Below are 15,279 nucleotides of genomic sequence, written 5' to 3' on the forward strand. Positions count from 1 at the left end.
GGCTTGCAGGGGTCAGAGGGTCATCATCAGAACAGATTCATCGAAAGATGAAATGTTGTTTACCTACCAATGGAGAGTCCTTGGTAGTCTGATTTAAGAAAGAACGTAAAGAGTTGATATATGTAAAAAAGAACCATTGCAAACACACATCTTTGTCTTACCATATGCCCCCTGCAAGCCATATCATACAACTATAGGGTTATCTTCATGAAGAGCTTTTAGCACTACAAGAATCTCACTAGAGACCTGTGAATCCCCTAAGATCTAAGGAAGATCTGTCTATATGGCACTGGTAGGGCATGATCACTCATTTTAAAGACATGGACGATAACCACTTGTTTCCAGAATGATACAATATAGCGTGAGCCGGAAAAAGTACTCGTAATTATCAGAAGCAAAGGGGGCCTAATGGTCAGGCAATGTGTGAAGTACATCTGCTTGCATTCCATCTGTAGCAGGACTACAGTTCAATGCTTGGGAATTATATTGATGCAGATTCTTCTAAGTGAAGGATTGTCCTCAGAAACAAAAGACTTATCAAAGGCTAATTTTATCAGAAAGGTTGGATCAGAGGTAGTTGTATTCCATGAGAGGGAGCATTAATGATGAGAAAGGTAGGAGGCAATGCAGCTGCGAACAGTGGTCTACAGTGTCGGCGGCAGCACAGAGGTCCTGAACAATTAGAGGAGATTTTATGATGTTGAGCAGCAGTCAGAAGATTGGAGACATGGTGAAAGAAATGGTGTAAGAACTGGAGGTGATTAGGGGGGCGAAAAAAGCAAGGGTAGAGAGGTAGAGGAAGGCTGGTGGAAGTTTAACAGGTCATATATGAGAAGTAGTTGGCAGAGTCAACAACAGAGAGGGTAGAAGAGATTGCCTAAGGGAGGGCAGAGCCAGCATGGCTTGGTTTGTGCAGGAGAGTTTTCACAGGTAGGAGCGAAGAGTAGTGATGATACAAGTGAAGTAGGACAATTTAGCAGAGCCGAAGGCAATAGTGAAGGAGTGGAAAGCTTCCTTTTAGGGAAAGAGAAAGGGAGTATTTATGGTCCTTGCACCACTCCCTAACATTCCTTGAGGAGGTTGATATGAGGGGTAAATCCACAGTTGAGGGTTAGGGGTAGAGGGAGAGAACGTTTGAGAAGCATAGTGGTCTCAAATGTGAAGCTGTGATCTGGTTAAAATCAGAGTGGGTATGCTCAAATGAGGAGTCCTAGGAAGGAGCAAGATTTGTGGGGAGGACCAGACTTCAGCTTGGTGGAGAACCATGGAATCAGGTTCACATTTTCAGTTGGCAACTGATGAGGTGGGAGCAGAGGGGACGAACAGAAATACCGAAGCAGAGGATGGGGTATTTAGATGGGAAAGGGCCGGTGACCAAGATGACGGGCTGATTGGGCGTGCTGTGCAGAAACTCTGTCCCTGCCCAATGCAATGAGGTAAAAACCGATATCAGGCACGCCTTTAAACAATAGAAACCATGTGAGCTGAAGCAGAGGAGAACGCTGCACAACGAAAGGGGGCAGTGGATTGATCCCGCGCCAAGAGATGGGGAAGGGATAATGGGCGAGGCGGCAGAGAGATCAAGGAGGCCCTGAGAAAAATGGCGGGCGGATCCTGCTAATTTCAGACTAGTGCAGCGGACCCGAATGCGGGGAGACCCAGAGCCGGTGGGATTGCAATGTCCAGTGTGGCAGACAGACCCAGTGAGATGAGGACCGAGACCAATCCTGCGAGTCACCACAGTGTGGATTTAAGGAGAGCCAAGGTGAGCGGAGAAGGATCAAACTGGCAGTCGGAGAAGAAGCGTCACCCAGTGAGATAGCAGGCAGACAAAGCGAAAAGCCTACCCTGGACCTGCTACAGAGGTAGAGTGGAGCAGGGGCGCTGCTGGCGACCCAGGGGAAAGGACACCGCCAGAGAGGAGGGGCTGTGACTCAGACCGCAGAAGGAAGCACCCAGTCCCACAAAGGTGCCTCCGCCAAGCAGCTGGAGCCGCTGGAGAGGAGGGATGGTGAGCCAGAACACAGAAGGAACCATCTATTCCCACGCAGGTGCCCTTGTCCAAGCAGCTAGAGCTCTGACGGCAGGGATACACAGAGCACTGACGAGGGGCAGAGGGCTGTCAGAGAGAGGACTGAAGAGGAGAGAAAGAATCACCACAGCCAAGTATCGCGGGAAAGCAGGTGAGGAGGAGCAGCGGGCCAGAAAGGGTGAAAGGCTGCCGGCAGGGATTCTGCGCGTGCGGCTCCAATGCAGCAAAGCCCGGAGGGAGTGGAAGGAATCTATGTGACACCGGCAAGACCTGCAGGAGGTGGAAAGTGATAGTGCAACAGCTGTTAAGCCCAGGGGGGTCATGGACCTGAAGACATAATGGCCTTTTAATAATACTGCTCAGCCCAGGAAGCCCCGGAGAGGAAGTAGTGCCAGGGGCCAAGAGGAACCAGAGAGGAAGAAGGATGCTGCAAGGCCGTAGGGGGAAAGCAAAGGGGCCCCACGCCCACAACAAACGGGGGCAAACCTGGGTGCAAAAAGAGAGGAGGCCCGGGGAACACCAGAGAAACACCCCGGAGCGCACAAAAGGGGGATGCCTCGCTGAAGAGGAGGGGTGACGGGAACCCGCGAGGAAATAACTGCTTGAAACTGGGAAATAGGCCAGACAAGAGCAAGCAGGAGGGGAGCAAAAGTCAAACTGAAGAAGGGCATAACAATAACAGGAGAAACTGGGATACCTGGGACCAGCGGGCAGAGGTGTATGCAGGAATGAAATAGTGAAAAGTAGATTGGACCAAAAAAGAGGAATACTAACCTAGGAGAGCGGGAACAGGAAGGATGTAACAAGAGAAGGGAAAGGGCCAATAGTGAGGTTAGGTTTTGAAAGAGGAGGAGAGAAGGACAAGGTTAAGAAAGTTGCCATGAGGCGGCCAGCCTTAAAATCCCAGAAGCTAATAGAGAGCCATCCAGCTAGGAATAGCCTATGCAGAAAAACCAGGAGAGCAGAGTCCTATAGGCAGAGAGCAATCAAGGCAGTTCAAATTTGAGAATAAACTGGAGGACGTAGGAGCTGTTGGAACTTTGAGAGCCTGAAAAGAAGCAGTGGTTCGCCAGTGAGACTGCTTAGTCACGCTCATGCAAAGGAACCCACAAAGAGGCTGGATACCGTTGGAGGCTGCAGCGTCTCACTCCTGCACAAAGAGTTTGTGCCGAGGCTAAAGGCCTTCAGTCTTCTGGAGTCTCACTCCAACCCAACATTCTTAGAAGCTTGAAGAAGACATTGTGGCTACGGCCGAGTGTTTGGCGAGTGTTTGGCACACTGAACACCTTGCTTGCTGCTTTCTGCTGCAGACTGGACGCGGAGCATTTGCCAAGTGTTTGGCATACCGAATATCTTGCTTGCTGCTGCAGACTGAGGGAGAGTCTGTTGACCATTTCCATAACATCTGATCCTTTAAAAAATATACTCCGGATGCGGAGCATCGCAGAGTGTTTGCCATACCGAACACCTTGCTGCTTGGTGCTGCAGACTGACGTTAAGTCTGTTGACGATTTCCATAACACCTGATCCTTTAAAAAATACACTCTGGAAGTGGAGCATTGCAGAGTGTTTGCCGAGTGTTCGCCGTGAGGGATCAACAAATCACCAGCGTCGATAATATGACTGCTGAAGGATGCCACCAACGTACAAGATGACGAGTATGGTTGAACTTGCAATCTGAAGGGAGGGGAAGCCACTCTTAACACTAATAGAAAACAGGAGCCCAGCCTCAGAATCTAGTGCGCAACCGACACGAACTGCATTAAACATCATGCTCACTGACTGCTCCCCTGTCCTTAATCACGCCCCCCAAGCCATGCCTGACATGTCTCCCAACAGAGAAACCAAAACCGGCTCCCTGAATGGAAAGCAGAAAGTAACAAAATATCCGATTCCACCCGCTGATACTGTTACTACTAAAAGGGGAAAAACTCTCCAAAAGGGGGTGCAGGGTCAAGACCCAGATGAAATGAGCACTGCTACTCAAAAGGGGGTTCCCGCCCTGATGCCACCCCGGATTAAATAGAAGCCCAACAACCATCATACTAAAAACGGGCTACTCAATCAAAAGAGGAATAAAATGTATCTTGCCCCCAAAAAGAGATGCCATTCAGTCTCCAAAAGGGGAAAACTCAAGTGGCACTTCAAACGACAAGAGCACAGACTTGCCCCAGTGCCTGCCTTGGAAGGAACCACGAACCCCCCAAATAATATCTGTGAATGACCAAAGAGCAGTGGCAAGTCTAGAAACTCTTGTGCTCTACTCTGAGCAAAGTTTATCTGGCATAGTCGTCAGTAACTCCCATAATAACTGGGGGGATCTAACAAATGACGACATGTTGGCGAGTGGGGCATGCAGGATCTCTGCCGAACAGGTGACCACATCCGCCATCATCCATAATCCAGCTGTACTCAGGAGACCCTTGGCCGGCCCATATAGCCGAGGTTTGCTCCGAGAGTACTTTAAGATGAGATAGCTGCACCTTGAGATGTATGGGGGTGCAGATTTATTACTCCAACACCAATCAATAAGGACAACTCAATGGTTTGGCAAAGGGAGCCCGTTTAATGACAAGTACAAAAAACGGGGAGTCATGGCAATCAGCAGGGATGCGATAGTCTGTCTAGCTTCAAACTCCAATGAACTTATAAAAAACACATCTTTTATACTGAGAATTCGTCATAAGTGACGTGTAACACTCAAAGTTAATAAGCATTTCTATTGGTTCAGAAAAGGTAACTTTAATATAGGTGCTATATCTGTATATGGTAACGGAATGAGGGGATTGGGTGAAAACTGTCAGGTGGGCGTCTAAGCCCTTCCTTCAAAATGACTACTGTAGATGTCACTAAACGTATGACGTCCCATTGGTTCTACTAACTATAGGCATTATATATAACCATTGGTTATACTAACTATTTTATCAGTCAGGTCTTTGGGCTTCCATTCTGGCTTGACATCAATCATGATCTTCATCCCTATGGCTTTCTTCGCAGTTTTCTGGCATTGCGAGATTATTATCTTGATAACACATAATCCTAGTAATAGCATCACTAGCAGGGCTCCTAGAAACTTGAATATGTCTACCATCCATTGTGGGACCCAAGAGAATAGTGATCCAAACCAGCTGTCATCATCAACTTCATCAGTTTCGTCGATCATCTGGTTCTGTAGCTTCATATGCATATCTATGGCTTCTGTTAATGTTTCATTTTCCTCGTGAGAAGGTGTAAATGTGCAACATGATTCTCCTATTTTTGCACAAACTCCTCCATCCATGGCTGTGATCATGTCAAGCACATATATATTCTGGAGAGTCATCAGTCGGATGGCTTTTAACTCTTCCTTTATTGTATTGAATCCTTTTATTGTCATGTTGATGGTCTGCAGTAACTCCCATCTGGTTTTCTGTAACCATTTAGTATTTGCTCCAACTTGGAATCTTGGCATGAAAGTTGTTGCGAACACTGATGAGGTGAGGCTGAACAGTCTGTGTTCATATGGGATTGCATGAAAAGCTTCTTCTGATTTAACAGAGAAGTAATTCTCTCTCTTCATCCGAGTTATCAGTTCCACAGATCTCTTCTTTCTCAGGTGAGCATCTGCTTTTGGGAAACTGTCAATATTCAGGTCACTTTTCGGGATTACCAATGCTGGAACGTGGACGTTCACTATCATGCATATGGCTCCCCAGTCTCTTGGTAGTCTAATGTATGCTTTGGATCCACACGCCCAATAATGGTCCATAATCACTGCGGTTCCATGTACCATTCCTGGAGCGTCGAAAACCCGTCCACAGTTCAGATTCTCTCCCATCTTCCTTGTGCCATTATTCCTGAAACAGAACTTTGGGCTTTCTAGTGGCACTATCTGCAAGGGTCCTCCTCTGTCTTCGACCCATGTGAGTAGTTTTGCAAGTTTTGGCCTTAATGGCTTGCATCTGTTTCGAACTATGTTGATGGTTGGCTCGTAGTGACCGAAGATCGTCCATGCTCGGCATATCACTACTCCTTTCTCCCATCCGTCTGGTGAAAGTACTGTTCCCCAAATTTGCATTTGGCCTCTATTCTTCCATCTTCGAGCTTCTTCTGGAGTTTTTCCTTGGACATTTAGCTTCTGATTTGCTTCTCTTCTGATCTCTGCTCCTTTAACTCCAGGCTTATCATATCTGATCACAATGTGTTTTGTCTTTCCATTGTTTCTTGCCTTTATATCCTGGACATAATCGTCTTCATTTGGATCAGTTGCTTCAGTTGCCCATTTCAGAGAGGCATCAGTACCCATGAACTGGCCTATGGTCTTGCACATTGCTTCGTGTGACATACAGTGTGATGTCTGGACATCAATTTCTACAGCTACGAAGATCTTGGACTTCCCCATGCTATATGGTAGGAGTGCGCAAACAAAGCATTTCTCTTCTGAACTTCGTCTTCCAACTTCTTTCATGTGCTGGTACCAAATGTTGTTTCCCAGACGTGCTGTGCTGTCCAGTTAGCCGTTTAGTTGTCATCTCCATGCATACTTCTCTTGATTCTTAATGTTTTCCTGTAGTTGGCTATGACTACATCTCTGAATGCATCGGTATGACTTTTTCCTGGTGGAGGATTCTCGGGTATCCTGGTACATGGTGCAGGCCTCCTCATCTGCGCCATTTGAGTGGACAAGAGTCTGGCAGCTCTTTCCCTCTCTTCATACATCTTTCTCTGTCGGGCTAGAAATGTTCGTATCTATTCTGGAATTGGTCTAGTATATGGTTGTACTGTGGAACTAGTGCTTGTTTCTTGCGTTGGAATGAATATGCTTGGTAATACAGTCTCTGTGATTTTGAGTCTACTATTAGCTGTGTCTGTGCAGAGAATTTCTCAGTGTTGGTTCGTGCTTTCTTAGCAGGTTCTGATATAACTGCTTCTGTTGGTTTTTGCTCTAATCCTTGTTTTCCACAACGTCTGCTGTGGAGTTTCTTATGGCAGGCAGTCTCTTCTTCTCTGCTGCTTTGGTTTGTGGTTCTGCAGTCATTGACACTAGGCCTGTTTCGTGTGCATTCAATGTTTGCGTGCGTGTAGCTGTCACTGTTGTTACTTCATTCATCACTTGCCGACCCTTTCTCCAGCTTTTCTTTTAGTTCGTTACCACAAGTGTGTGTGTATCATTGCTAATTACATCAATTTCAAGTTCATTCACTCCACCATCAGATCTTCTAGGGATTGGAATGACTATATAAGGTCCGGGTGCTTTTGTGGGTTTTATGCATGCATCATTAGGTGGGTGCACTGTAATTGGGACGCTTTGTGCACCAATAAAGAATGCAGTTAATGACAGTAAAACAATAATGAATATGATGCATAGGTACATTATGCCCATGAAGGTCAGGCGACAGCATTTTCTTCCAGAGAAGCGGGGTTGCCTCTCTTCTTGTGGGAGGGCCAGATTGCTGTTCTGGACCCCCATCTTAATCATTCAACAAATGTCAGTGTTTATTGTTTCTGTGTTTTAAGAGTTTCCGGTACTCCACAAGTGTCCCCCCTCTCGTTAGTTTCAAATTGTCCTTTTGTGTCAGGATGCAGTTCCTTTGCTAGACTATGGGAAAAATCTGAAACAAAATAATATTTTATTGAGTCCTTTTACTGTGCATGTTCAGCTGCCAATCCACTCCTCGTATTTGCTTCAGTCCTGAGGACATAGTGTACGTTGATCAGTATGAAGGATTAGGGACAAAAATAACAATAATATGACACATGGAGTTATTGGCACCACTTCCTTGACCTGTCCCTCGGTGGAAGGCTCTTAGAATCTCCTCGGAGAGCTCCTCTGATGGTTAGAAAGTTCCACTTGGAATACGATTCTGTGTTAGAGCATTCCCAACTGTGCAATATTAGCTGGGTCTCTGATGAAAGTGAGGACGTAAACATCGATTGGTCTCCCCACTAGCTCTGGAAAGTCAGTGAGTAGGCGAAAGAGAACATTATGGGACAACCTGGTGTCTTCTGGTGACAGGGATTTCCGTCATGTCCTGCTGAAGTTCAGGATTATATATTTTCACCTAAATGTGAACAATGTCTGCACTGTCCGGTCGCATGAAGTGCAAATAGAATTATGATTTTATTTAAAAGATGGCTTAAATGTTCTGTATTTGCTGGGTCTCTGGGGAATGTGAGTGTATCTGCTGTTCTCCCAATAAGAGTTGGACAGTCTTTGATTATGCAAATGAACAGTGTTTTGATGAGCTCATCTATTTCTGCCTGTGTTGGGAACATTTGATTCTTTCTCACTATACTCGGGGAGTAAGATAAATTGTTCGGCAATGACAGTGAATAGTTGTCTTATTGTCTTTTCGTTTTCAGGAGCTTCTAGAAAGTTAGTGACACTGGTGAGCCTCCCTACCAATGGCAGGTAAGATCTTAGCACTAGATCAAAATAGGTCATTATGTCCTTTGTGATGATCTACTGTGGGACACCATAAGTGATTCTGAATAGTGTCTCAGTATTAAACGAATCGGGATACTGGATTTGCTTCCAATGTACGTGTCCTCGGTCAAAATTTGGCATACTCTTTTCTCAAAGCTTAAGTGTGCCTTAGTCCAAAGTTCAAAGTCATCAGGCTGTGTTGTGGCTTGTGCGTGAAATTTTCCTCTTTACCCTGCAATTAGGATGCACAGAGTGTCTGTTTATGTCCTTATCCCCTTTTTTGCTTAGAGGAAGTGTTCAATTTAAGCCACAATTTGCAAAAAGTTCCTTGTCTTTGGCTGGTCATGCATCCTTCTTCCGCGTCATGGATCTCGTCTGCATGTGCTGTGGTTCTTCCCCGTCGCTCGTCGATTCCTCTTGTTGGGGTGCAGGCAGGGGGCCTTCTCCGATGTAGGGTTTTATATCGCCAAGAAAAATCCAAACTCTCCTGCCTTGTAGTTTCACTGCAGAAAGAGTGCAGTTCTCCACTGTAAAAGGACAGTTGAACCTTGGCTCGTCCCACTTTCCTTGTATGATTCTTTACAAGGACGGCGTCTCCAGGGAAGACAGGTGGAACACGAAGAGCTTGAACTTGGCCTGTTGTAGTGTCTCCTTCTGTGTTCTGTGCTGCTCTGCACCCTTTTCGTCATCGCTGCAGCTGGTCTGAAATTACAGTAAAGCAAGATGTCATGTAGTTCAGATAGTTTTGCATTTCAGACCCTAAAACCTCTCCTGTTGACTGGGCATCACATCTAGTTCTATCTCAGGGTGTCAGAGAAGTTCTCATTCTCCTTCCTGTGGCGTAAGATGATGGTCAGACCCAGGTTGGTTCCGAAGTGTATACAGTGCCAGTGGAAGGCAGTGCAACCATCCCTTCTTTAGAGTAAGCTTCAACTTGTCTATCCTTTCCTTTAACAAGCCATTGAGCTTCTCACAGATCCCATTAATTTGTGGATGATACGCTGACGAGAACTTGTGCTTTATGCCAAGCAGCAAGCTAATCTGCTTGAACAGTGCATTGACAAAATGAGGGCCATTATCTGACCTCATGACCTTGCACCCCCCCCCCCCCCCACCTGGGGAACACTTCTCTCACAAAAAATTTGGCCACATAGGTAGAGTCTGGGTGTGTAAATAGACCTGCCTCAATCCATCTAGAGAATGGACACACTACAACAATTAAGTATCTGTACCTGTTACATACTTGAATCATGTCAACGTAATCGACATACAAGTGTTGAATAGGCCCATTTGGCCTTGGGATGATTCCTCTCATTACTTTTAATGTGTGCCCCGCCGTACATTACTGGCAGATTATACAGTTCACTATAAAGAATGCCACATGCTCAGCTAAATCCGGTATGAACCAGTCTTCAGCGAATATTGCTGCTAGATTCTCTTTTGTCATGTGCGCCGGGTAATGTAACTGCTCCAGTGCTATTTTAATAGGGCTACAGGCATTACTGGCTTACCAATGCTGTCTTGTCGCCACAAGCTGTCAGAGGGGTTTAAAGAACACCTTTGACGTTTCCACAGGTTCTTCTCTTCCTGTTGTGCCTCTCCTTGGAGTTCCATTAGCTGTGTTTTCTCCAAATTACTGTAACATTCAGGTGCAGTTCGCGTAACCATAATGTGCTCGTTTATATGGATAACTTCCACTTCCATGATCGTCTCACTTTTGGATGCCATACGCTTGGCTTCCGTGTCTGCTGCTTGATTCCCCCGTGAGATAAAATCTTTCCCCTTGGTGTGGGCGGCACATTTCACGGCCGCTATGCCCACTGGGAGCTGTAGTGCATTGATCAGCCTGCCCAATAAGGCTGCGTGCTGCAATGGTGTGCCGTCTGCTCGGAGTTAGCCCCTCCTTTTCCAGCGCGCTAAGCCTGCATGCACGGTTGACATCACATAGGCAGAGTCACTACACCGTTACTTCCTGGTCTGCATGATTCTCAATGGCGAGTATTAACGCCAATAATTCTGCAGCCTGTGCTGAATAATTAGATGGTATTTGTGTACTAAGAAGCACTCAAAACTCTCCATTCTTTGTGTGTTTCATTACAGCAATGCCTGTGTATCTTTGCCGATCATTTTGGTTGATCCTTGAAGACCTGTCAATAAAGACGATCTCTCCTCCTGCCAAGGCATTTTCTTTCACCCTGGGGATTTCATCATAGAATTCTTCATAATTTGCACAGTCATGTATGGGCTCTCCGTCAGTTACTGGCTCTGCTACGAACATAGCTGGGTTCACGATCTTACATCGGACTATTTTAATCGATGGATTTGATATGATCACTTCATAAGCAGAATCTCTCTGAGATGTCAATGTGCCCTTTGGTTTCTCTACAATGGCAAATAACGAGTGCTCGACGTACAACGTCATTGAGCATCCCATTACAATGGTTGTAGCTTTCTCTACGGTGAACGCTGCGGCAGCTAAACTTTGTTCGCACAGGAAATTACCCCTCATAACTGGGTCCAAGTTCCCACTGTAGTACGCCAGGGGCTTGTACCCCAACGTGGTTCTTTGTGTGAGTACTGCTGTCATAACGCTGCCATTTGTATGTGAAAACAGGTAAAATTGCTCTGCATTATTGGGGATCCCTAAAACTGGTGCTGTGCAGATGGTTCTTTTGAGTTCAGTAAACCCGTTCTCCATGGACTCAGACCATTCGATCTTTTCCTTTGTCACTTGGGCCTTCTTTAGGGCCTGAAGTAAAGGCTTGGTGTAAGAGCTGTAGTTGAAGACCCATGCCCTGACACATTGCATAGGCCTGAAAAGCTCTGCACCTGCTTTATCGTGGGTGGCTTAGCTGTGTTAAATATGGCTCCAGCCCTTTCTAGGGTCACTTTCTTTCCCTCATGTGAGATCAGCTGGCCTATGTACAGCACTTCTTGTCGACAATATTGTAACTTTTCTTTGTCAACTTTATATCCCTTCTCAGCCAGTATAGTCAATAGCTGAACAGAATCGTGCCTGCATTGCTCTTCTGTGGTGCTGCAGATTAAGATGTCATCCACGTATTGCAGGATGACACTTTCTAGTGTGATATTGCTCAAGTCCATCTGCAGGACTTGGTTGAAAATAGGATACTCACAGTACCCCTGTAGCCACCTCGTGCTTTTCAGACACATTTGTCTGAACGTGAATGACATCAGATCTTGTGAGTCACGGTGCAACGGGATTGAGAAAAATGCATTTTTCAGGTCAATCACCATGAAATATTTTGCCTCAACAGGTATATTACATAGAATTGTAGACGGCTTCGGGACTAGAGAGAACTCGGCCTTAACAATATTGTTTATTGGCCTTAGATCTTGAATTAGCCTCCACAACCCCCTTTTACTTTTTTCACAGGGTAAACTGACGTATTACATGACGACTCTGACTTCACTAAGATGCCTTGCTCTGTCATAGCAGAAATTGTCTTAAAAATCCCTTCATCTGCCTCTCTGGACATGGGATATTACCGGGCTCTTGGTAGGATTGCTCCTGGTTTCAGTTTAATCTCCACTTCTCCAACCCCCTTCAAGAGGTCTACGTCATAGGGGCCTGTAGTCCATACTGAGACAGGCACCTTGGCTATGTTGTCATCAAAGTATTTAGGACAATTTCGTGCCAACATCATTCTCTGAGGTACTTCTCTTTTAATCATCTTTACCCAAAAGATGGGACTCACTTCGACTATTGTCTCTCCCATATCTGCTCGTTCTTCAAACAGATAGTCATCGGTGACATCCGTCAATCAATATCCTTCTTCAAGGGCACCATTGTCTGCCCTCGTCGTCATAACCATCAATCAAGGCCACTCTCCCTTTCACTGCAGCGTGTGTATCATCAAGGGAAATGCTTGTCCCTTTTCATGCATCGGTATTCTGGGTCTGAATAAGAACTCATCAGGGGTTCTCATGATTTTGTCTGCAAGGCCTGGCAATCCTGCCATAAGCACACACATACCATATGTGAAAACTTCTGGCTCTAATGGTATGGCCCTCATGGCTATGTGCCCTGAGTATGCTCTAATCATTTCGCATACATTTGAGTAGTGCATTCCTGGAGTGGAACATACTATGCCCTTCTCCGTGAATGAGATTGTTACATTTAACTTTGTCATTAAATCTCAACCCAAAATATTTACTGGGGTCTGCGAGAATATAATAAAGGTACATTCATTTTGCATTCTCCTGTGGAGACTGGAAGTGCATTTGTGAAGGGAACATGACTGGTAGCTCCTGTAAAACTCGGAGTATCTATGGCCTCAACAGACAAGGAAAACTTGCCTTCGCGTATGCATGAGCGTGTTGCACCCGTGTCAACTAAGAAGGAATATTCTTTATCCCCTATAATGACAACCACCCTAGGTTCCCTGTGAGGGTCTGGTGTCACTGATAGGATAGAACACATCAGGGTTCCCAGTGAGCTGTCCTAGTTTATATACAAATTTGGCCCACTGTGTGCTGGTGAATTTCCCCCATTCCCATTGTTACTCCCCATTCCAGGGTTTGTGGTCTGCCCTGTGCTCAACGTCTGCGATAGTTGCAGCGGTGCCTGTTGGGATTGTCCTTGTGGAAAATTTCCCATGCTTTGTGGTTGCACACCTTGTTGCACTCCTGGCGCTAGTTGTTGCACCATGTGATTCTGTGCACCACCCTGCTGTAAAACTACAGGTGGATTTGCCATGCCTGCTGCTGTTCCTTGGCTGCTCTGCATCATCCTTTTTTTGATTTCTGCATGTGCGCGCCAAATGCCCTGTCATTCCACACAGCCAACGTACTGGCAGTGGTCGGATCATTTGCCTATTTGACATATCTTGGTTACCATTTTGCATATTTTGAAAACCTCCTTGATTATTTTGGAAACCTCCCTGATTGCTCTGCCATCCTCTTCCCCTAAATCCTCTTCCCCTGGGATAAAACCCTGTATTTCCTTGATTATTTTGCTGTGGACTAGCCACCTGCTGCATGCTTGATTCAGCTGTGCTAGTTATCATGGCTCCCTCAAGAGCATATTTTGACAATTTCATTTTCACCAGTTTCGCTTCCTCACCCTTTCGAATTGCTTCCTTTTTGCGATTCTTTTCCTGCAGCAATCTACAATAATGTGCGCTGGTCAACTGTATTTCAGGCCAAGGCTTGGCTTCAATTCCCACCAATTACTTGAGTTATTTCTGTATCGCTCTGGCAGCCCTTGGCACAATATATGGTAAAACACAGGTATACATTTCGTCCAAGATCATGAGTCTCGAGCACCCATGCGTCTGGAAAATTCTGTATGTAAATTAACAAATTTTCAGGCTCCTTCATTTTACGCGTCATTATAGCTCCCATATCAGAAGTGTCTAAGTAAAGCACTTGTAGCGATTTCCATACTGCGGCTCTACAATTGTTGAATGGAGCTCCGTCGTGTGCGGTATTAATTATGGTTACACCAGGGTAGCATACTTGTGCCCACACGTCGTCTGCTCTCTCACCAAGTATGGCGATTAGGAGACCTTTGACATCCCCTATGGCTAACATGTTTCCTCCTGTCATTTTTTTCTAACTCATGTATCCACTTTCCGGCTCCCGAAGTCAGCATTGGAAGCTTGTTTTTCAGATTTTCTTGATTCATGTGTGGTCATGGTATATATTGTGGTCTTACTCCCCTTTCTTGAGCAATGGAAATTGGAATGTGTAGCCCTCTCTCTCTTCTCTCAGTGTTCTCCTGTCTATTGCAGGGGTGATATTCCCGCATCGCTGTCTACCTGGTAATGCCCTTACTCTGTCCACATAGGGCGGTGAGGACACCCCCCTTTGACCGTGAGATACTTCTTCATATCGGTTAGGCTGCGTGGCGGACTCTAATGCTCTCGGTGCAGATTTGCTATTGTCTGACCACCTTATTCCTTTTTCCCTTTGGAGTCGTCTTTTGCTCCTTCCCTCTTCCTCATTTTCCTCGTGCTCCTCCCTTTCGGAGTCGGACATTGTCTGTCCCCAACTAGAAGCGACTTCTCGTATCCTCTTTGTTTCTACTTATTTCTAATCTATCCAGGAATAGCTCCCTATTCCCACTACTTCAGGAGACATCCTCAGTGTCATACAGCGGAGTGCTCTCCAGGTGCTCGTCTTCCCCCTCCTCTTGGGGTATTTGTTCTTGCCCCATTTCATCATATATTCTATCGATCGTCTCTCCGATGCTTCTGGTGTCGAAGTCATCATCAATATTTGCCCTAGACGTGCCTGGTACTGAATCGTACTCAGGAAAGAATTCTTCAATGTCTTCCCAGTCTACAACTGGAGCAGGTTTTTAACCTCTTTTCCCAGATATTCAAGATTGCGTTCTCTCTGTCTCGCTTACGTTCTACGTCATCATCGAATCCTTTGTGTTTCCTAGCCTCTTCTCTGATCCTATCTTCTTCCTTTCTCTTTTCATTTCTACGTTCATCTGCCCTTCGAATTTCCTCATCTCTTCGTCTTTATATTCTTTTCTCACGTATACTTTGCTGTTTCTGTTTGTCTTGGTCATTGGCTGCTCTTGGGTTGCGATCGAGCAGTTTTTCTTGCTCTTCGCGATATAGCTGTTCTCGCCTTTGTCTGTCTTTCTTTCTTATCTTTTCATCTCTTAACTCCTTCTCTTTCCCCTTTCTCCGTGTCTCATCCAATCTCTCCTTTAGGCTTGCATCATCCATGCCTTTGCCATCGAATTTCAATAAAATGTGTCCTCTCATCCATTCGTCTTTTGGGAATGCTATCTCATCAGTTCTATCTTCGCTTCCCTTCCATCACTTCCCTTCTCTATCTTTGTCGAGAGATGCACTTGTCT

This window comes from Ambystoma mexicanum, chromosome 2p, assembly GCF_040938575.1.
Source record: "Ambystoma mexicanum isolate Mex_15411 chromosome 2p, UKY_AmexF1_1, whole genome shotgun sequence".
Classification (NCBI taxonomy): Eukaryota; Metazoa; Chordata; class Amphibia; order Caudata; family Ambystomatidae; genus Ambystoma; species Ambystoma mexicanum.